This window comes from Chlorocebus sabaeus, chromosome 5 (assembly GCF_047675955.1).
Source record: "Chlorocebus sabaeus isolate Y175 chromosome 5, mChlSab1.0.hap1, whole genome shotgun sequence".
Classification (NCBI taxonomy): domain Eukaryota; kingdom Metazoa; phylum Chordata; class Mammalia; order Primates; family Cercopithecidae; genus Chlorocebus; species Chlorocebus sabaeus.
The window spans coordinates 17,761,856-17,785,443 of record NC_132908.1 but is presented as its reverse complement, the minus strand read 5'-3'; positions in this window follow the sequence as shown (position 1 = coordinate 17,785,443).

Genomic DNA, 23,588 nt, shown 5'->3' with positions numbered 1-23,588 from the left:
ATCAGTCTAAAGGGTAGTTTTTCACAGTTGGGCAGGTTGTGCACTGTACCAGGACTAACATGGTGCAGTGCACAACCTGTTCAACTGTGAGCCTTAGCTTTGATATAGGAAGTAGAAACTGCAGCCAGGAGTTTATTGAACAGCAAGGACTAACACGAATTATCTGAAATCATGAATTCTCTGGCATCTGGAATAGGGTGATGTTTTGGGATGTCTGGAGCTGATAGGTCTGGGCTGAAAAGGACCAGGTCAATGGAGATGCCAAGCATTTATTTGTTTTGTTTCTTCTTGCTCCTATGCCCGGTCTTTGCTTTTTGGTGCTTGGCCACTGGAGTGGGTGGCTCCATAAGATGACCTTTGCATGGTTTCAGGCTCTTCCTGGACACCCAGGACTGGTCCATGAGCTTGGGCTTGCTGGGAAATCCTCAGGGAGATAGACATCTGTGGCCTCTGAGATTGGTAAGGGTAACTGGAGCTCTGGGGCCTGTAGCTACTCTGGTGGGAGGGGGCAGAGGTCGAGGCAGTAGAAAGATCTAGGCTCAAAAGTGCTGGGCCTAGCCTTCTCGGGGGTCTCCTTGGCAGATTCCTGAGGAGGTCTTTGGTCTTGTTTGAAGACACCTTAAGTTTTTTGGCTTTGGAAGTGTTGAAATGCCTGATGGAGACTTTTGAGGTTTCTGGGGAAGGCTAGAACACTTTGTCTGGAGTATTCATGCCATAGGTCATTGAAACTCTCCAGCAGAATGGACAGTAACAGGAAACTGTCTTGGATGTCACATCTTGGGTGCCTTGGGGGAGCCTGTGACAAGCCTGATGGCCTGGGTCCAGGTAACGGCAGCATTGAGCAGTGCTCAGAGGCAGTGGGCTCACTGGTGGCTGGAGCAGTAACAGAGGTCCTCTGGGAAGGAGGTCACTGCAATGACCTCATGGGCTGTCCTGTTTCTACATAGCAAGGGCAATTCGTGAGACTGGGGTGGGAATGCTAGAGAAAATATCTTGGAGAAGAGGTCGTCTATGATATAATCATATTTTTCATTTAATCATTCATCTGCTCATTGATGCACTTAGTTGTTCATTTCATTCATTCACCCAGCCATCTACCCGCTCATCCATTCACTTATTACTTGTATGGTAACCCACATATTCATTCATTCATTCTACTTCACTCACTCATTCATACCTTCATTCATTAATTTAGCAAATGCTTGCGCTGTTGGATTCAGAGATACCAACACCAAAAATAACAGCAAACACCTACATAGTGTTAAGTGTGTGCCAGCTACTGTTCTAGGTGCTTTAGATTCAACTTAAGCTTCCTAAAAACCTCCTGAAGATGCTTGTTATGGAATGAATGTTTCTAGCCCTTTCCCCTTCTTATGTTGAAGCCCTAACCCCTAAGGTGATGATATTTAGAGGTGGATACTTTTGGAGGTAATTAAGTTTAGATGAGGTCATGAGAGTAGGTCTCCTATAAGGGGATTAATGTCCTCATAAGAAGAGAATGAGAGACCAGAGCGTGTGATCATTCTCTCTCTCTCTCTTTACTCTCTGCCATGCGAGGTCACAGCAACAACACAGCCATCTTCAAATCAGAAAGAAGGTCTTCATCAGGAACCCAATCTGCTAGCACCTTGATCTTGGACTTCCCAGCCTCCAGAACTATGAGAAATAAATGTCTGTTGTTATGGTATTTTGTTATAGCCTAGCCTATGGTATTTTGTTATAGCGATCCGAACTAAGACAGAATTATTATTACTTAGAATTAAGTTCTCAGTCTGTTGCCCAGGCTTGAGTGCAATGGCAAAATCATGGCTCACTATAACCTTGAACTCCTGGACTCAAGTGATCCTCCTGCCTCAGCCTCCTGAGTAGCTGGGACTACAGGTGCATGCCACTACACCCAGCTGAAGACAAAAAACTATGATTATTATTTTTCTATTTTTATAGATAAGCTGTTCTCCAAGGATATGGAGATGGAGTGGCTTGCTTAAGGCCACTGAGCTAGTCAATAGCACAGCCAGGCTTTGAACCCCGGGCAGTTAGTTATCAGAGTCTGGCCTCTCAGCTGCTATGCTGGGCTGCCTTTTGTTAATAAGACAGTTCCTCTGTTTTTACTCTAGTGGGAAGGCCAGTGTGCATGAAAACCAAGACAATGAAGTGTGATGAATTATGGGATCCATGCAGACTGCTGGAGGAGTCCCTGGCGAGGTCACCTCACCCACCCAAGCAGGGGGATGGGGTATATGGAAGATTCTTTTCCTAACTGGTCTAGCTTACCTTCCTTATTTGTGATGTCAGGGTCATCCCTGGGTGATCCTTTCATCCACGTATGATGCAGTTATTCACCGACAACACTTAGTGAGTGCTAACCCTGGGCACCGGGGATCGAGAAATGAACAAGGACTATCCCTGCCCACTTGGAGCTCACAGGCTGGTAGAAGAGACTAGGAGGGAAGGGCAACGGTGGGCTAGCCTACTAAGACCATGGAGCATATCTCCGTCCACCCCTTCTGGTTCCTGTCTTGGTCTTTGAGACCTATGCTTTCCAAAGTTGTGGGCTGCAAGGGATAGAGAGTCAGGAAACCCAGTTCTAATCCAGCGCTTCCTCTATGAAGCTGTGTACTGTTGAACAAGTGTCTTTACCTCTCTGGGCTTCATTTTTCTCATCTGTAACATAGAGAGGTAATACAAGATGATTTCTAACAACACAAAACCATTTATTGTCCCCCAATACCTGTTCTGCACTGTCTCCATAATAATGGTGTCTCACTGGACGCAGATTTGCCAGCTTGAGGCTGTATTTCCCAGTCTCCCCTGCAGTGACGTGTGGCCGTGGGAATAAGTTCTCACTGGTAGAATATGAGCAGAAATGATGTCGGCAAGCATCTGCATCACTTGCTTAAAAGGAACTTTTTGCTTCGCTACTTTTCTTTTTCTCTTTCCCATAGGTAAGTGATGGATAGGGTGGGGCCACATCTATTACATGAAACAAAATGGAAGAAAATTTCACCCCGAAGGACTGTGTGGCTCAGAGTTGCCTCATCAGCCTGGACTGCTCACTTCTGAACTCTAACAAAAGCAAGAAACAGCCTAGGTGGGAGGATCTCTTGAGGCCAGGGGTTCAAGACCAGCCTGGGCAACACAGCAAGACCCCATCCCAAATAAATTAATGAATAAGATTAGCTGGGTGTGGTGGCATGAGCCTCTAGACTAGAGGAGGCTAAGGGCGAGGAATTGCTTGAGCCCAGGAGTTCGAGGCTGCAGTGAACCATGATTGTACCACTGCACTCTAGCCTGGGTGACAGAGCAAGTCTCTGCCTCTTAAAAAAACAAAACAAAACAAAAATAAAAGCAAGAAATAAACTTTAAAAACCCCATGGCCACTCTATTTTGAGATCTGTTTGTTACAGCAGCTTAGCTTATACACTAAATATAGAGTATGTTTCTTTTTTCTCTACTCCAAATCTTGTCTTCCTTCCTGCTGCCTGTACCCTTTCTCAACTTAGTCCAAGGCAAAAGGAACACTCATTCTGGGGTTCTGCCCAGCTAGTTTAAGCAAAAGTTACTTACCCAGCCCAGGAAGCTCCTCTAATGAAGGCTACCAATGAGGCATCAGAAAAGAGTGCTGGTCCCACCTCATTGGCCAAGAGACCATCACATCAGCCCCAGCTGGTGTGAGTGGCTGCCTTCTTCACAATCACCCCTTTACAGTCAGTGGTGTGATGGTCTCATAGTAGTTGCTATGGGCAGCAGCACTTTTTTTTTTTTTTCCACTGATGCTGTCTGCTTCGTAATTTCTAGAATCCTCCCAGAATTCAGACCTTTGTCAATCATAATAATAATAGCAAACATTAATCAAATGCTATCTCTATGACAAGAACATTGCATGCATTTTGTTCCATCCTTTTTAGTTATTATTATTTGAGACAGGGTCTAGCTGTGTTGTCCAGGCTGGAGTGCAGTGGTGTGGTCATGGCTCACTGCAGCCTTGATCTCCTGGGCTTGAGTGATCCTCCCACCTCAGCCTCCTGAGTAGCTGGGACTACAGGCTCACGCCACCACACCCAACTAATTATTTTTATTTTTATTTTTTGTAGAGATAGGGTCTTGTTTTGTTACCCAGACTGGCCTCAAACTCTTGGCCTCAAGGGATCCTCCCACCTTGGCCTACCAAAACACTGGGATTAGAGATGTGAGCCACCACACTGGGCCTTATTTCATCTTTACAACATCGTTATGTGGTAGGCACTGTTTTTATTACCATTTTACAGATGAAGAAGCTGAGGCCCAGACAACACAACTTATCCAATATCACAGAGCTAGAAAGCAGCACAACGGAGTGGTCTGTCTTTCTATATTTGAAAGAGTTTTGCTATTGTGAAAATGAGTCATTGCCTTATTTACTAAATCCCTACAATGCTCCCAGCCCCGTAGGAAACCAAAAAAAAAAAAAAAAAATGATCAGAACCCAAAGAACTACCAGGTACAATCACTCTTTCTAGGGTGGGAGGAACCCAGATCCTGCCACAGTATAGGGTAGCGGCTAAGTTGTGGGCTTTGGTGTAAGGCAGATCTGAATTCAAATCCCTGCTCAGACACTGAATGGTTGGGTGATGCTGGAAAAGTTCTTAACCTCTTAAACTGTTTCCTCAGCTGTGGAAAGGGGAGTTAACAGTGTCTGCCAGTTTGTTAGGAGTCCATGGAGGAAAGGGCTTTGCCATAGTGGACATTAAGGAAGGACACTTAAAGTGGCAAGAAGAGACACATGTTCACATTGCCTGCCATGTTTGTATTTGTCTCCATCTAGATTTTTTCTATTGCAAGCAACAGAAATCCAAAACAGGTCAGCAGTAAGTGAAGTTTATTGGTTCATGTAATTAGGAATCTCAGCAGTGGGCCCAGGGACTAAAACAACAGTGTCAAGAATCTCTGTCTTTTGCCTGAGCTTCTCTCTGTGCTTTGGCCTCAATGAAGAAGGAGTCCTTAGGCCATACCAGGCTGCCATCAATCAGCTCAGCTTGGTATTCTACAGGGAAGACAGCTTGGTATCAGAGGGAAGAGATATTCCTCTCTCCTGGTAAAATCTCAGAGAACCATTTGATTGGACCAGGGGAGTCATGTGCCTCCCCTTGAAACAACCACAGTGGCCAGAAAAATGGCCCCTGAAGTGCTCCATAGCTCAGTCTTCATATCTGTAAAATGGGGATAACATGTACCCCCAACTGAACTGTTGGGAGGGACTTAGCTGAAGTAAAACAAATGAGGTGCCCAGCACACAGTGGGCCCTTGGTAAGGATTGGTTCCTGGTACTGTCCCTCCCTCACAGCACCTAACCTCAAGTCTGTTATTTTAAGTAAACTTGTTTCTTCCCTACTGGACTGCGAGCCCCTCAAGGAAGGAGGCTGGATATAATTTAGTGTTTTTAGAGCTATAACAGCCTGGCAGCCACAAGAGTAGGATCAGAGGCTGGGCACGGTGGTTCAGGCCTATAATCCCAGCACTTTGGGATGCTGAAGAGGGTAGATTGCTTAAGGCCAGGAGTTCAAGACTGACCTAGACAACACGGTGAAGCCCCATCTCAGTAAGAAAAAAAAAGAGAGAGAGAGAGAGCAAAAAAGATCATCAAACAGGTAGAAAGCACATCTTTCTTTCTTTCTTTCTTTCTTTCTTTCTTTCTTTCTTTCTTTCTTTCTTTCTTTCTTTCTTCTTTTTGTTTTTAAAGTGAAAGCAAGTTTATTAAGAAAGTAAAGGAATAAGAGAATGGTTGGTCCATAGGCAGAGCAGTCCCGAGGGCTGGTTACCCATTTTTATGATTATTTCTTGTTTATATGCTAAATAAGGGGTAGATTATTCATGAGTTTTCTGGGAAAGGGGTGGGCAATTCCTGGAACTGAGGGTTCCTCCCCTTTTTAGCACATGTAGGGTAACCTCCTGATGTTGCCATGACATTTGTAAACTGTCATGGCACTGGTGGGAGTGTAGCAGTGAGGATGACCAGAGGTCACTTTCATCACTATCTTGGTTTTGGCTGGCTTCTTTACAGCAACCTGTTTTATCAGGAAGGTCTTTATGACCTATATCTTTAAGCACATTTCTTTAGATCTGTCCAATACCCTATGGAGAACTATGCACAAGCTACTGATTCCTTTACAACTTGCTGTAAGAGTTCCAAGGCACGTGTGCCCAGAACACAGAGCTCTCAGTTCTTACATCAAGTCCTCTGTTTGTCTCTTTAGTGATAGGCTCTTGGAAGTAAAATTGTTGGGTCAAAAGCCATTGAACACATCCAGACTCCCAACAAAAACTCCCAAATTGCTTCCAAAGTTCTCAAATCAGCCTTCCCAATAACAGTGTGTGAAGGTGTCTATTACACTACAACACCTCCAACACGAAATGTTTTCTATCTTTTATGTTTCTGAAGGAAGAATCATGGCGTTCTGCTGATGTTTTGGTTCCCTGTATCTTATTATGGAGTTGGCCGTGGTTACTGGCCATTTGGATTTTCTCTGAGCCACTTCTGAGCAGAGAGGGACACACAGCCCATATAATGACATTGGGGCCTCTGTTTCACATTTTCAAGTCTCCCCATGCTCCTAATGCCTATTGCAGGAAATGGAACAAGGTTGGTGCTCATTTGTATCTGTTGAAGGGCACTGAGTCTCTTTGCTGTCAGCAGTGGTCTTGCCAAGCTGTTCCTTGTGGTTGGAAGCGCTCCAGCTTTAGAAATCACACAAAGCAAATTGCTAACAGTGAGTGGAATAAATATTTGAGCATTTCAGGGCCATGGTGGCTTTGATGGTTAAGCCAAGTGTCTTGCTGAGGGGCAAGAATCTGAGACCGACAGATCACAGGCTATGGAGGCTTTTGGTGGGTTGGACCCGCTATGCTATTTGGCAAATCTGCCCCCAAAGACTCATTTGGAAGCTACAGAGCGAATAGTTCAAGGCTACTGTGGAAAGTGCTGCCTCATGGGGCATATCTTGGAAGTGACTTGCTATGTGACTCATAGGCTTTTTGGCTGCAAGGAACTCAGAGGGGTGGCATCAGCTTACCCTGATCACCAGTCAGACCGCATCAAATCATGCCCTCTGTGACAGCTAAAGTGCCCACCAGTCCCCAAACCTGGCCCTGGAGACTGGTCCTGACCTGGCCTCCACCCTCCCTCCCAGCACCATCTACTATTGTTTCCATTACTGTGTATTGAGAACAACTGTTCCCACCTCTTTGGGTATGAGTGTGAAGTTTGAAATCAGAGAGCTCTGCATTCAAGTTGTGGCTTCATTACTGCATTCTGAGTGCTGAACATGGTGCCTGGTATATAGGAATGAGTCAATAAATAGTTTTATTTTTAGTTTCTTATTAAAAAATTTTTTTAAAGAGATGGGGGTCTCTCTATGTTGCCCAGGCTTGACTCAAACTTCCTTCTGGGCTCAAGTGATCTTCCTGCTTCAGCCTACTGAGTAGCTGGGACTACAGGTGAGTGTCACTGCACCTGGATTACAAAAACAAGTCTTAAAACATATGACTCCCAGTCACTCAAAATGTGTTCCCTAGACCAGCAGCATAGGTATCACCTGGGAAGTTCTTAGAAATGCAGGCTCACGCCTGTAATCCCAGCACTTTGGGAGGCCGAGGCGGGCGGATCACGAGGTCAGGAGATCGAGACCATCCTGGCTAACACGGTGAAACCCCGTCTCTACTAAAAATACAAAAAAATTAGCCAGGCGTGGTGGCGGGCACCTGTAGTCCCAGCTACTCAGGAGGCTGAGGCAGGAGAATGGCGTGAACCTGAGTGGCAGAGCTTGCAGTGAGCCGAGATTGCGCCACTGCACTCCAGCCTGGGCGACAGAGTAAGACTCCGTCTCAAAAACAACAACAACAACAACAACAAAAAAAAAAAAAAAAACAAGAAATGCAGGCTCTCAGGCCCTGCTCCAGACCTGATGAACAAGAATCTGCATTTTCACAAGATCCCTAGTTGACTCTTACGCACATAAAAGTTTGAGGCACACTGACCTAATTAATAGAATTGTTCTGAAAATCAAGGTGTGTAAGTGCCTGGCAAATAGTTGGTATATAATAGATACTCAAATGATGAGTCATCTCTTTCTCTGTCCCTTCCACACTCCTGTCCTAGAATGCAAAATCTCTGAAGCCAGGGGACCTGTCTCATTTCTCTTGAGACCATCAGTCAGATATCACAGCTGGTTCATAGTAGGTGCTTAGAAAATTTTTAAGTGCTGACAATTTGGCATAGTTTAGTACAGTAATTTTTCAGGCTGCAGGTTGCAAACCATTAGTGGGTTGGGAAATAAATTTAGTGGATTTAGTGGATTTAAAAATAATTAGAGGAGGATTCTGGGAAGATGGCAGAGCAGGAAGCACCAGGAATTCATCTCCCTGCCTCAATAACAATTGCACTGGCAGAATCTATTTGATATAACTATTTTTGGCTGGGCGCAATGGCTCACACTTGCAATGCCAGCACTTTTGGAGGCCAAGGCAGGTGAATCACTTGAGCTCAGGAGTTTTAGACCAGCCTGCTTTCTCTCTCTCTCTCTCTCTCTCTCTCTCTCTCTCTCTATATATATATATATATATATATATATTTGATGTAACTCTTTTATAACACTGGCATCTATTTGAAGGACTGCAACTTCCAAGAGAAGGCTTGGATGGTAAACTGTGGTTAATTTCAGTCAATTTCAGCTGGTAGCAAGGTAACAGTTACCTATCCTCAGCATGGTGGCAGGGGACTGTGTACATGTTCCTATGGCAGCTTGCAGGGTGCAAGGGAGCCAGGGTGAACAAAAGGAGCCTTGTCTTTAAACAATTGGGGATCTGTGTTCTAATTGTGATTGCTGCTCCTGATTATGAAAGTGCAGACACATGGTGGGTAGCCCTTGTTGCCCACCTCCCTATGCTATTGCAAGCTCTTCCCCCTCGGGCTGAAGCAACTTCCAGGGGATTTAAAGCGCCCTTTTCTTTTCATATGCTCTCCTCAACCCTGGGGGGTCCCACAAGAAAAGAGAGAGAGAAAGGGACAGGGAGGTTTTTTGTTTTTTGTTTTTTTAGAAATAATGGCTGAAAATATACCCAAATGATGAAAGACATAAATAGAAACATCCGAGAAGTTCAATAAACTCCAATAGGATGAACTCAAAGAGACTCATACCAAAACACATTATAATAAAACTGTTGAAAGATAAAGATAAAGAAAAAAATCTTGAAAATATCAAGAGAGAAGAAACTTGTCACATATAAGGGATCCTCAACAAGATTATCAGCAGATTTCTCATTAGAAACTTTGAGGGCAAGAAGGCAGTGGACTGATATAGTCAAAGTACTGAAAAAACAAACAAACAAACAAACAAACCAAAAAACTGTGAATCAAGAATTCCGTATCTGGCGAAACTGTCCTCCCAAAGTAAAAGAGAAATTAAGACATCCCCAAATGAACAAAAATGAACTGAGGAAGTTCATTACCATTAGACCTGCCCTGCAAGAAATGCTAAAAGAAGTCCTGCAGTTTGAAATGGAAGAACACTAGACAGTAATATAAAGCTGTATGAGGAAAAAAGATCTTAGTAAAACTAAATACATGGGTAATTATAGAAGCTTGTATTATCATAACTTTGGTTTGTATTAGTGTACATTTTGTTTTCTACAGTATTTAAAAGATTAATGCATAAGAAATTATTCGTTTTTGGTTTTGGATACACAATGTATAAAGATGCAACTTTGCAACATTAATAACTAAACAGGGATGTAGACATTGCTGATAGAAGCAGAGTTTTTGTACGTTATTGAAGTCATGCTGGTTTAAATTCAGATCGGAGTGTTATAATGTTAGGATGTTAAATGTAATCCCCATGGTAACCACAAGGAAAATAGCCGTGGAGTATACATTTATACGTAAAAGGAAATGAGAAGGGAATTAAAACATGTCACTGCAAAAATATCAACTAAACACAAAAGAAGACATGAGCACAGGAAATGAGGGACAAAAAAGCTTAAGGTATATAGAAAGCAAATAGCAAAATGACAAAAACTGAGTCCCTCAGTAATTACTTTAAATTTAAATGAATTAAATTCTCCAATCTAAAGACAGAGATTGGCAGAATGAATTGATTGAAAAAACAACATCCAGCTATATGCTGTCTACAAGATACTTTAGATCTAGGGATATAAATAGGTTGAAAGTGAAAGGATGAAAAAGTGAAAGAATGAAAAAGATATTCAATGCAAATAGTAACCAAAAGAGAGCAAAGTGGCTGTAAATGAGCCAGTCACAAAAAGACAAATACTGTGTGATTCCACTTATATGAGGTACCCAGAGTAGTCAAATTCATAGAGATAAAATAGAATGCTGGTTGGATGGGGAGAAGGTTGTGGGGGGAGGGAATAGAGAGTTATTGTTTAATGAACACAGAGCTTTAGTTTTGCAAGATGAAAAAATATCTGGAGGTGTAGTGTGGTGGCTCATGCTTGTAATTTGAGGTGGGGGAATTGCCTGAGGCCAGGAGTTCAAGACCAGCCTGGACAACAAAGAAAGACCTCATCTCTCTCTCTCTCTCTCTCTCTCTCTCTCTCTCTCTCCATATAGACATGTTTTTGTTGTGACAGCATTTGAAATTTACTCTCTTGGCAATTTTGAAATGTACAATACTCCATTATTAATTATATTCACTTCACTGTGCAATAGAACTCAAAACAATATATACTCCTCCTGTCTGAGATTTTGCACCCTTTGACAATCATCTCAGCATTCCTCCAAGCTTAGCCATTTATTTCTTCTTATTATTATATTTATTTCTTATCATTAATATATATATGTGTATATATATTTGATATATATAGTTTGATGTAACTATTTTATAACAGAGAGAGAGAGAGATCTGGTCTGGAGAAGGATTATCATAATAGTTGCAAAACAATATGAATATTCTTAATATCACTGTAAACTTAAAAATGGTTAAGATGATAAACTTTACGTTATGTGCATTTCACCAATAACACATAAAATGTGTTATTCAAAAAATAATAATTAGAATAGATACTGTAAGTGTTGTTTTGGGAATTTTTTTTTGTTGTGTTTGTGCATTTGTGCACATGTGGGTGTGTGCTGGGCCACCATGTAAAATGTACATCTTCCTGAGGGTCATTGTCTAAAAAGTGTGGAAGCCAAGGCTTAGTGGTTCTGTGCATAGTTTCCAGAGTCAGAGTTGGATCCAATTCCAGTGCTTCTATTTATTGACTGTGTGCCCTTGGGCAACTTACTTAACCTCTCTGAACCTCAGTTTCCTAATTTGTAAATGGAGATAAGTGTAAGGCTCATTATATAAGATTGCTGTGAGGAATAAATGAGAAGGTTAATGTAAATTGGGTGGCATCTTGCCTGGTACACTGTAAGAGTTTCATGAATGGCATTGGCACCATTAGAATTAGAATTTTCTGCCTAAATCTAATAGGGAAATCAAGGAAACAATATGGCCAAATAGGAGGTATATTTTGACCACAGGAAACAGGAGAAATTTCCTCCAGCCCTTTGCAGACTCCAGGCTTGGGCAATGAGTGAGACTTCCTGGAGAAGGCGAAACTTGGGCTATTGTTTGAAGATAGGTAAGATGTAGGTGGGTGGATTGTACAGGCCCTTTCTAGAAGCCAGCAGGGCTGCAAGCAAAGGATGGCAGTGTAGAGGCTCAGAGGCTCATTCCTATTTCTGGCTTCCTGGAATTCATGGTAAGTATCACAATCAGTGGGGATCCCTCCCTATTTGGATGGGAAGAAACCTGCCTGGTTGAGAGGAAACCCTCTGAGCAAGACTATTTTTATTTGGTGAGAATGTTCTGTTGGGACTGGGGTAAAAATGGCCCTCCATCTGTCCAGTTGGATTATTGGCACCTCCATGGAAGAGGCAGGGTTGAGAAATATAGCAGAGGCTCCCAGCAACTGGTTCTTTTTCCTCTGTGCAAATCCTCTGGATTTGGGCTCTGGAAGTTCTTTTAAATTAGACACCACAGGAGAGAATGGAGACTTCCCAGGCACATAGTAGGTACCCACTCATTTATTTACTTTTTAATTGTGATCGAATACACACAACAAAATTTACCATTTTAGCTTTACCATTAGCTTTAAGTTTGCCATTAAACTTAAAAGTTGTTTATTGTAAATTGATCATTTATAATTGCATAAATGTATGGGGTGCAAAGTGATGCTATGATTTATGAATACAACGTGGAATAATTATATCAAGCTAGTTAACATATCCATCACTTCAAATACTTAGCATGCTTTTGTGGCGAGAGCATTTGAAATTTGCTCTCTTGGCAATTTTGAAATGTACCATACTCTGTTATTAATTATATTCGCTTCACTGTGCAATAGAACTCAAAACAATATATACTCCTCCTGTCTGAGATTTTGTACCCTTTGACAATCTTCTCAGCATTCCTCCAAATGTAGCCATTTTTTTCTTATTATTACATTTTTTACAGGCCATGCTAATATTCTCCCTATCATTCCAGTGTTAGTATATGTGCTGCTGAACTGAGCACCTTAGCCATTTTTTAAATGTACAATTCAGGACATGAAGCACACTCACGATGTTGTGCAACCATCACCACTATCCATTTCCAGAAGTGTTTCTCTGTCTTTGCTTCTTGGTGTTTTTTTTTGTTTTTTTTTTTTTTTTTTTTACGGAGTCTCACTTTGTCACCCAGGCTGGAGTGCAGTGGTTCGATCTCGACTCACTACAACCTCCATCTCCCGGTTCAAGCCTCCCGAGTAGCTGTGATCACAGGCATATGCCACCATGCCCGGCTAACTTTTGTACTTTTAGTAGCAACAGGGTTTCGCCATGTTGGCCAGGCTGGTCTTGAGCTCCTGACCTCAGGTGATCCTCCCGCCTTGGCCTCCCAAAGTGCTGGGATTACAGGCATGAGCCATCACTCCCGGACCATTTCCAGAGCTCTTTCATCCATCCTAACAGAAACTCTTCACCGGTTAAACACTAGCTCCCCATTCCCACCTCCCCCTAGCCCTTCTAGTCTGCTTTTGGTCTATTTAGTCTGCTTGTGGTCTATGAATTTGCCTATTTTGGGCACCTCTTCTCAGTAGAATCGTGCTATATTTGTCCTTTTGTGTTCGGCTTGCTTCACTTAGCATAATGTTTTCAAGCTTCATCTGTGTTGTAGTGTGCATCAGAACTCCATTCTCTTTTATGGCTGAATAATATTCCTTATTATATTATTATTATTATTTGAGACAGGGTCTCACTCTGTTGTCCAGGCTGAAGTGCAGTGGTGCAGTCTCAGCTCACTGCAACCTCTGCCACTCGTGTTCAAGTGATTCTCCTGCCTCAGCCTCCTGAGTAGCTGGGACTACAGGTGCAACCACCACACCCAGCTAATTCTTGTATTTTTGGTAGAGACAGGGTTTTGCCAGGTTGGCCAGGCTGGTCTCAAACTCCTGACCTCGAGCGATCCACCTGCCTTGGCCTTCCAAAGTGCTAGGATTACAGGCATGAGCCACCGGGCCCAGCCTCTTAACTATTTTTAATAGAAGAAATGAAGAAAGTGTAGGCCTTGGGTTTTCCAAAGTGCTTCAACAACTGCATGGGGAAGAACAAAAGTCACTTGTGTGTAATTTTATTAGGGTAATATCATTACCTCCACTCTACAGAGAGTTGTCCATAACCAAGTGGATGACAGACCCATCTGACAGCAAAAACTCAAGCATACACTGAGAATGATCCTATGGTTTAAGAAGAATATGTGTTTGGATTTCGGAGCTAAGGAATCCGGGAGTGGCCAATTTGAAGATTCAGTCCTTATCCATAGAGGGCATCTGAATTTCTGGCTTATCCCTTGGAATGCAGGCTGTCTAGGGGATCGAGGCCCTTTGTTTTGGGTTAAATGGAGATTGCTAGGTGAAGGATGCTCAGTGAAAACTGGTATATAAACTGCATGCTTTTTACAAATGGTAGTGGCCCTCCTGTCCAGCCTGCCATTCCTGGACTGCTCGGTATTTAAGTCCCCAATGAACCCTGTGTCTTATTCACTGGCTCTGGGTGTCTCCTTTGGCCTGGTGGACATGGTGCCAAACCTATTAGAGTCAACAGGGGTCTGGCTTGACACCAAGCTATTTCATGGCCCCAATATGCTTCCAGTTAAATGAGCTCTGCTGGAAAGAAGCTTTTTGGATTTTTTTCTCCCCTTTTATTGTCCTGGTAATTTGGATGTGACAAATTGTGATGGATTTGTATTGTGCCAGCTTAGCGAAAATTGAACTGCATTTCTCAGAACTCACTTCCGTGCAGAGTTCCAGGTTGACATGAGCCACAGGGACATTTTGAGTAAGATTGAGAAGGTGGATGTGGGGCAGCAACCATGTTGCTTTCTGTGCTGGGGAGGCTGGAGCCTGCAGGGGACCATGCAGCTCACACATATTGTCCCTTATCTTCTGGTTCACCTGGTTGGTTGGGGAAGCAGCCAGCCCCACAGTTCCTGGATCCTCTTTCCATTCTCTCCACTCCTGGCTCAGATGCATGTTAAACTGCACAAAGAAGAGCACCAGCTACTGCTGCAGGATTCTCCCATCATTGATGCTGGAGACTTGGAGGCAGTGAGAGACCTATGTGAGTTCTGGCCTGTCCTCTTAGTTCCAGCTCAGTCTCTCAGGTTCCCATTTGTCCTTGTGATCCTCCACTTCATTTCCATCATCCTTTCCTGCCTGTGTGTCCCATGGATGTCAGGTTCTAGCACAAGACACAGAAGCAACGTCCTCATGTGGGCTGTGCCCCCAGTTCCCACCATTATGTAGGGTCAAATCACTATATAAATCTTTTAGGACATGAATCTCCTGGTGGTGTTGCCTCTCTTGACTGAAATGCAGCCCTGACTGATGTGCAGATTCTCAGACCTGTTAGCTCAATTAATGTGTACACGCTGGTCCAGGTATAGACAGAGAAGATGCTGTTATCCCCATTTTATTGAAGAATAGACATAGGCTTGAGCAATGGGTTCAACTTACAGAAATGGTAAATGTTGGAACTCCTGTAAGAACTAGGGCTTTCTGATTCCTAGCCCTGCCCTCCTCCTGCTGTGCTCTGAGGTTCTCTCTTTCCTTGATCAGTCAGCAGCCCCAAAGACAAGGTTAAGGAATCCCAGCGCATCCACTTCCTCCTGCAATTCTGTATCCTACTTTGCAATGGCTGTACAGGCAGTCACATTGGGAGGACAACATTGAGAAAGACCTCTGGGTCCATGATGCCCTTGACGTTGCTGGGTGGGTGGAAGAATCTGAAGGGCAGTCTGAAGGGTCTCACCACCCGCGTTGGACCCTCTAAAGCCTTCTCCTTTAAAGGGGGTGGACACTCTGCCTGACTCTTTGCTCACCCCTTTCTATTTATTCTTCTCACAGATGAGCTGCTACTTTGGCCAGATAACAAGTCACTGATGAGGCCATGATGACTAATGGCCAGAGTCACTCCTCATTGAAAGGCCTGTTAGTCAGGATCCTCCTGAGCAACAGAACCAACAGGATGTGCACTAAATAAATGAATAAATAAATATTTAAACATTTTTACTTTAAGGAATTGGCACACACACAGGTAGAGGGGCTGACAAGTCCAAAATCTGCAGGGTAGGCAGGCAGGAGACCCAGGGAAGAATTGATGCTGCAGTTCAAAGTCTGTTGGTGGAGTTCCCTTTTGCTTGGGGGAGATCAGTCTTTTTCTTAAGGTTTTCAATGGATTAGATAAGGCCCACCCACAAACCAATAGGATGTGAGATACACACACACACACACACACACACAGAGAGAGAGAGAGAGAGAGAGAGAGAGAGAGAGAGAGAGAGAGAGAGGAGATATACTTACTATAAGGAATTGGCTCACATGATTATGGAGGTTGGCAAGTCCTAAGATCTGCAGGGTGGTGGTGGGCAAGCTGGAGATCCAGGAGAGCCGATGGTATATTTCCTGCCTGAATATGAAGGCCCGAGATCCAGGAGAGCTGCTGGTATAATTCCAGTCTGAAGGCTGGCAGGCTTAAGTCCCAGAAAGAACTGATGTTTCAGTTTGAGTCTAAAGGCAGGAGAAAAGCTGATGTTCCATTTCAAAGGCTGTCAAGCAAGAAGAATTCTCTCTTATTCAGGGGAGGGTCAACCTTTTTGTTCTAGTTGGGCATTCGGCTGACTGGATGAGGCCACCCACATTAGAAAGGGCAATCTGCTTTACTGTCTACCGATTCAAATGTGAGTTTCATCTCAGAGACACACACCCTGAATGATATTTGGCCAAATATCCGGGCACCCTATGGTCCAGTCAAATTGACACATAAAATTAACCATCCTAGGAAGGTAATTGCTTTACTCAAAGTCTACTGATATAAAGGTTAATCTCATGTAAAAACTACACAGCAACATCCAAATGTATTTGATCAAATATCCGAATACTGTGGCCTAGCCAAATTGACAAAAAATTAACCATCACTAGAGGTCTCATCCATACATTTTCTGCTGTTTTCTCTCTAGTTTACGTGGGATTGATAAACTGAATCAGGATCTCTCTTTATTTATTTAGAGATGGGGCTCTCGCTCTGTCACCGAAGCTGAAGTACAAGTAGTGAGTCATAGCTCAGTGCAGCCTCAAATTCCTGGGCTCAAGTGATCTTTCTGTCTTGACCTCCTGAGTAGCTAGGCCTACAGATGCATGCCACCATGCCCGGATAATTTTTTATTTTCATTTTTTGTAGAGATGGGGTCTTGCTATGTTGCCCAGGCTAGTCTTGAACTCCTAGACACAAGAGATCCGCCCACCTTGGCCTCCCAAAATGCTGAGATTACGTAAGGGCATGAGCCACTGCACCCAACCAGGACCTCTGTTAGAACCCACTCATTTCTCCTTGTCTGTGTTTATCCCATGTGACTGTTTTCAAACATGGCTCCCAAATTGTTTGGCACACCTCCCATTAAGAGAGAGAGGGGACTATGTTCCCTTCTTTAGAATCTGGGTTCTATGACCACCTGACTAGAAGAATATGGCAGAAGTGACTCCATGCCAGTTTCCAGGCCCAGACCTCAGGAAACTCATAGCTGTGGAATGCAGCAGCTCATGCTTATAGTCCCAGCACTTAGAGAAGCAGAGGTGGGAGGATTGCTTGAGGCCAGGAGTTCAAGGCCTGCCTGGGCAACATAGCGAGACCCTGTACAAAAGAAAAGAAAGAAAGAAAGAAGGAAGGAAGGAGGAAGGAAGGAAGGAAAGAAAGAAAGAGAAAAGAGAGAAGGAGAGAGTAAGAAAAAAGAAAAAGAAAAAGAGACAGAGAAGAAAGAGGGAAAGAGAGAGAGAGAAAGAAAGAAAGCGAAAGAAAGAAAAAAGAAAGAAAGAGGGGAAGAAAGAGAGAGAAAGAAAGAAAAGGAAGGAAGGAAGGAAGGAAGGAAGGAACTAATTCCCAGCATTTACTTCCTATCTCTTGGAATCTAGCAACCATGCTGTGAGGAGGTCCAAGCAGCCTGTGGAGATGCTCCCACATAGAGAGCCCTGTACTCCTTACCCATCACCTCCAACCCCCACTTCACCAGCCCTAGGGTAGGTGGGTTTATATATTTAACTGTGGGTTACTCTAGATCTTAGGTTTATCAATACATCACAGAGTCATTGCCCACCCAGGGAGTTTCACAGTTTGTTCCCAGCAGGCTGGACCCCAAAGTCTGAGTGCTAATGTTGGGATTTCATCCCATTGGAATATTTATGCCAGTTCATATTTCTCCTGTGTCTAGTCCCTGCCTTCTACGTCTTAGCCACATATTTCTAAGATAGGATCATGAGGGTGAAGTCACCATAGGGTGCCATAGCACACCCCACGTTTGCTTCCCTTCTTTCCTATATCTTATCAATACAGAAATGTCTAAGGGGCTTGGGGATATTTTGAATTTATGAGATAGACATGTTAGAATTTGACATTTGGGAAACATAAACACATGTTCATAGAGGGATGGAGCATCGTTATCATCTACTCAGAACCCCCAGACCAGCACTTAACAGGTACGGTTCCCAGATGCTCAGGAATTCCTGCTCTCTGAGCTCACATTTCCTAAAAGCAGAGTCTAAGACAAAGATGTATGTGACATTTTGAGGGAGGGCTCACCGGAGAAATTTGTATGGAAAGAAGAGAAGCAAGAAAGCCTGGGAATAAATTAAGTAAGAAAGAGAAATCTACCCTCAACCTGATGCCATGGTGAGCTCTAGAGTCTAAATTACACCCCAGAGTTTATTGTGATTTGAGGCAAGAGAACAGGGCTCTTGTACCTCCACACCAGTCAGCCATTGGCCCTAGCCACCTGTTGAGGTGGCACCATGCATCTAGGCTCGCACATTTCAACCTTCAAGCCACCTTCTTTCTGCGGTCCCTCCTGTTTTCAACAGACCTGATTGTCCTCTGCTCGGTGAGAAGCCTCAGCATTCTAATTTCCTAAAAGGGCTTTCAGATCTTTAATTCAGAGAAGTCCTGTGGAGGAAGTGGCCTTCTAGATCACGAATTGTAGACCATGGAGTCTGTATTACTGATCTTTTGGTTTCAAGTGTGAAGACCAATTATCTGAAAGTTTGGAATAAAGTAAACAGATAGCTGTGTAACTTCCAAATCAAATTAGAAAACTGTCTGCCTAAGGGTTTTCTGATTCTCTAGAGGATGTCATGTTGATTTTATTATTGATTAGGGCCCAGATTCTATAACATTAGATGTTAAGCTGTAGAAAATTGAGGTTGCAAAAGAGTTTTGTCCTGTAGGGGTGCAACTGATTTCTGTCCAGTAGAGAAGACAATAACCTCAAAGATTATTGACATGTCATTATCCTAGAACAGAGACCAGCAAACTTTTTGAGTAAGGAGACAGATAACATATATTTTAGGCTTTGTGGGCTGTATCGCCTCTGTGGCCATCAACTCTGCCATTACAATGTGAAAGTAACCACAGAAAACACATAAATGAATGAGTGTAGCTGTATTCCAGTAAGACTTTATTTATGAACACTGGAACTGGTATTTCATATTATTTTCTTTCCTTTTTTATCTTTTTCTTTTTTTTTGACAACCAAGGTCTTACTTTGTCACCCAGGCGGAGTGCAGTGGTACAATCACAACTCACTGAAGCCCCTACCTCCTTGTCGAGCGCTCAAACTATCCTTCCAGCTCAGCCTCCAAATAGCTGGAACTCCAGGGCCATGCCACCATGCTCGGCTAATTTTTTTTTTTTTTTTTTTGGTAGAGACATGTTTTTGCTATGTTGCCCAGGTTGATCTTGAACTCCTAGGCTCAAGTGCCGGGATTACAGGTGTAGCCACCACACCTGGCACCGTATCATCTTCATGTGCTGCAAAATACTGTTCTTTTGTCAACTGTTTAAAAAAATTCTTAGTTCATGGACCATACAAAGGCAGATGGTGGATTAGCCTAAAGGTTTTATTGTTCTGTAGATGACTAACTAGTTTTGTATTTAACTCAGACATTCATTCCACCTTTCTTGGTCCCACTAAATGTATGTGCATGGGTGTGTGTGTAAATGTGTGGGGCGTGTGCATTGGTTTTCCTGTCTCCGAACTAGTTTACCCTCCTGCTGGTTCCTTCATTAATGGGTTAAATAAGTCTTTGATACATGTTCACCATGTATTTGTATGACAGTTATTTTTTAACCTTCTGACAATTATACTTGGATGCACGTCACAGAAATCCTTGTGAGCTAGCTTCTCCGTTCACTTCTCTCCCAAATTCCAGTTCTTTTTGAATATGCAGTTTGGCCGCCTCTTTTGTTCCCTTGGCTCTTCTCCTCGCATCAAGTGCAGTATCAAAATGTTTTCCTAAATAAATGCAGTTCTGTCCTCAGGAGAAATTCTGGTGCCTACCATTTTTCTCCTACCACTCTATTATTACTATAATAAATTTAATAGATTCCTGGATCAGGCCTGGTGGCTCACGCCTATAATCCCAACACTTTGGGAGGCTGAGGCGAGCGAATCATTTGAGGTCAGGAGTTTGTGACCAACCTGGCCAACATGGTGAAACCCAGTCTCTACTGAAAAATAAAAGATGCAAAAATTAGCCAGGCGTGGTGGTGGTCACCTGTAATCCCAGCTACTTGGGAGACTGAGGCAGGAGAATAATTGGAACCCGGGAGGTGGAGGTCGCAGCGAGCCGAGATCGTGCCACTGCACTCCAGCCTGGGCGAAAGGGCGAGACTCTGTCTCAAAACAACAACAACAACAAAAAGATTCTTAGACTCCTAAAAAACATTTTTTTTTAAGGGCTGGATATGGTGGCTTATGCCTGTAATCCTGGCATACAGGATTTTGAGAGGCCAAAACAGGATAATCACTTGAGACTGAGAGTTCGAGACCAGACTGGGCAACACAAGAGACCCTGTCTCAAGAAAAAGAAAGAAAGAGAGAGAGAAAGGGAGAAAGGGAAAAAGGAAGGGAGGAAGAGAGGAAGGGAGGAAGGGAGGAAAGATGGAAAGAAGGAAAGAAGGAAAGTAAAGAAAGAAAGGAGGGAAGGAGAAAGAAAGGAGGGAGGGAAGAAGAAAGGGAGGAAGGGAGGGAGGGAGGGAGGAAGGAAGGAAAGAGAGAGAGAGAAAGAAAGAAAGAAAGAAAAAATTGGATGTGGTGGTGCATGCCTATAGTCCCAGCTACTTGGGAGACTGAGGTTGGAGGACTGCTTGAGCCCAGGAAGTCGAGGTTGCAATGAGCTATGATCATGCCACTGCACTCCAGCCTGGGTGCCAGGGTGAGATCCTGTCTCAACTAAAAACAAACTAACAAAACCCAAAAACTTTTTTAGGAGTCCAAGAATCAGGAGCATGCTGGTACATCTACTCCAAAGTAAAAGACAAATTATCATGTCTTGTAATCTTATTGGGATACAGCTAAAGTGTAGTTGTAACCCAATAAGGCTTTATTTACAGACATTCGAATTGGTATTTCAGATTTTTTTCTTTTTTCTTTCTTTCTTCCTTTTTTTTTTTTTTTTTTTGTGACAACAAAGTCTCACGTTGTCACCCAGGCTGGAGTGCAATGGGCACAATCACAACCCATTGTACCTTCCAACCCCTGGTCCAGGGCTCAAGCTATCCTCGAACCTCAGTCTCCAAGTAGCTGGGACTACAGAGCCACGCCACCATGCTTGGCTACTTTTTGTTATTATTAGTTTTTTTTGTAGAGACAGGGTTTTGGCAAAGAAAGAAGCACAATGACTGGCAGGGCCTCTTTGGGGGCTGGAGGCAGCAAATTCTACACCTAGGGATGCTGCTCCAGCACATCTTCCAGGAAGCATGAAGGGTGGTCAGCTTCGAGCGGAGCCCAGAGCAGGAAAGGACTCTCCCAGCAGGACGGGGTTGTAGTGCAACCTCTTTTGCAACACCTTCCTCCGTGAGACAGCCCATGGAGGGTGAGGGTGCAGGCCAATGGCCGGGGCTGGCAGTGGTCTGGCCCGCAGGGATGGAAGGTAATGACTTAATAACACTGGTGGTGGATGAGGCACAGCAAGGCTTGTCAAGGAGATGCCAGCTCACATCAAGCTGCCAAGGCCTACGTGGAAGAGACTGGGGCATATGGAGTCTCTGAGGGCTCCTGCAGGGCGTCTCCCAATCTCTTCCTGGCATCCACGCTTACAGCGCAGCTGGAGACTCGCCCTCGCGGATCTATGGTGTTATTAATGCAGACCAATGCGCCCCAGAAGGGTTGGCTTTGACAGGCCCATGTGACTGGCGGATTCTTTCTGTTGTAAAGCAAATAGTGATGACTCCGGTGGGTGCGGGGTAAAGTATCGGTTTCTGCGGAGGCGGAGTTCACTGAACGTCTGGTTGTTGTTCAGTTCTAGAGGGGGTGGGGCAGGCATTCATTAAATGGTCCCTAGGCTGTGGGAGGTGGGCATTTCCCAGCCTAGGAGCAAGTGGAAAAATTGGCATCCTCTCCCTACCACGTCCAGAAGATGGCCAAAATGCCATGGGAAAAATTGCTCATCTTCAGTAACAACCAAAGAATCATTAATTAAAACCAGAACCAGCAATGAATGTTATTATTTTTGTCATCTTTGCCTAGATTAGGGTGTACATTGGCATCGCTTCTTGAAAGCGTTTTGGCAATAATCATGCTAGACATGTCCGTGTTTTGTCCCAATCCACTGCAGCTGGTCCTGGGTTTGTGGCCAAGTCAAACCTAGCCCTAAAGGTTGTAAGAGAGAATTGGGTTGAAATATGTTTCATTTTAAAAATAGCTCAGTATTTTTAGCTGCACAAGTAATTCATGAATACATGATCATCATTAAAAAAAAAAAAATGAAGCATTACAGACAAATCTAAAATTCTACCTTGGGGCCATTTCCCCCAATCCCTGAAGTCCTCTCTGTTATCAGTTTCATGTGTATCTTTCCAGGCCTTTAAATCTCTATTTACAGACATACGCGTTTATAGAAATATAGACTGTAATTCTGTGGGAGTTTATGAACATAAATGACATAATGTTCCCTGTTATAGTCAGACTATGATGCAAGTGTGATACCCTGTGAGGGAGAGGGTGGAGACATCCTGGATCATCCTGCAGTCTAAGGCAAGTCCAGCAGGCCTATTGGGGCCTCCTTCAGCCAAGTTCACCACCAAAGGAATCTTGTGTTTCCCAGGAATATTCCTGCCTTACTACTCCATGTCGCTCAGTCATTATCTGGGAATGCAAATGAAGTGATGAATTTCAAACACAAAACCTGGGGCCCTCAGTCAATCATGCCCCTGGTAGTAGGAGGTCTGCATGGTGCATTCTCATGGCCACCACAATATACATGGCCGGAAAACGGTCCACTGCTGTGGTCAGTAGTGGTTATCTCTGGCTGGTGGGATTGTAGAAGACACACACACACACACACACACACACACACACACACACAGCCCTCCCTTTTTTTGTAGTCCACATGCATTTTTAAAAATCAGGTTTATTGAGGTATAATTGTATATTTTAAAAACAAAGTGTTGAGGGCATATACAATTTGATGGTTTGGACACATCCATATACCCACGATGCCATTACCACAATCAAGGTGATAAACATATTCATTACCTCCAAATGCCACCTGCATTATTTTTATAATAAAAAGTCATTCTAGTTTTAAAATGTGCATACATTTTGAACTACCAATGCCACTTCTAGGAATAGATCCCCGAGAATATAATTGAATTTGGGTACAGAGATGCCTATCACTGTGTTATTTGTAACAGTGAAAAACTAGATGCAATCTAAATAGCTAACAATACAAGAATAGTTAAATCCTTCGATGCATCCACACAATGTGGTCCTATGCTTTGTTTACAATGGTTGTATAGGTGACATATATTTATAGTCATGATCACCTGCCTATCCATCTATCCATCTATTTTCCCTAGGGGAGAGACTATATATTATCTATCCATATATGACTATCCAAGGACGATCATGTAGATATGATATATAGACAGATACATGACTACCATATCCTATAGACTATTATCTACCTATCACCTATCTCTAACAATACCTATCATCTTCATTTATCCATCCATCATTTATCTATCA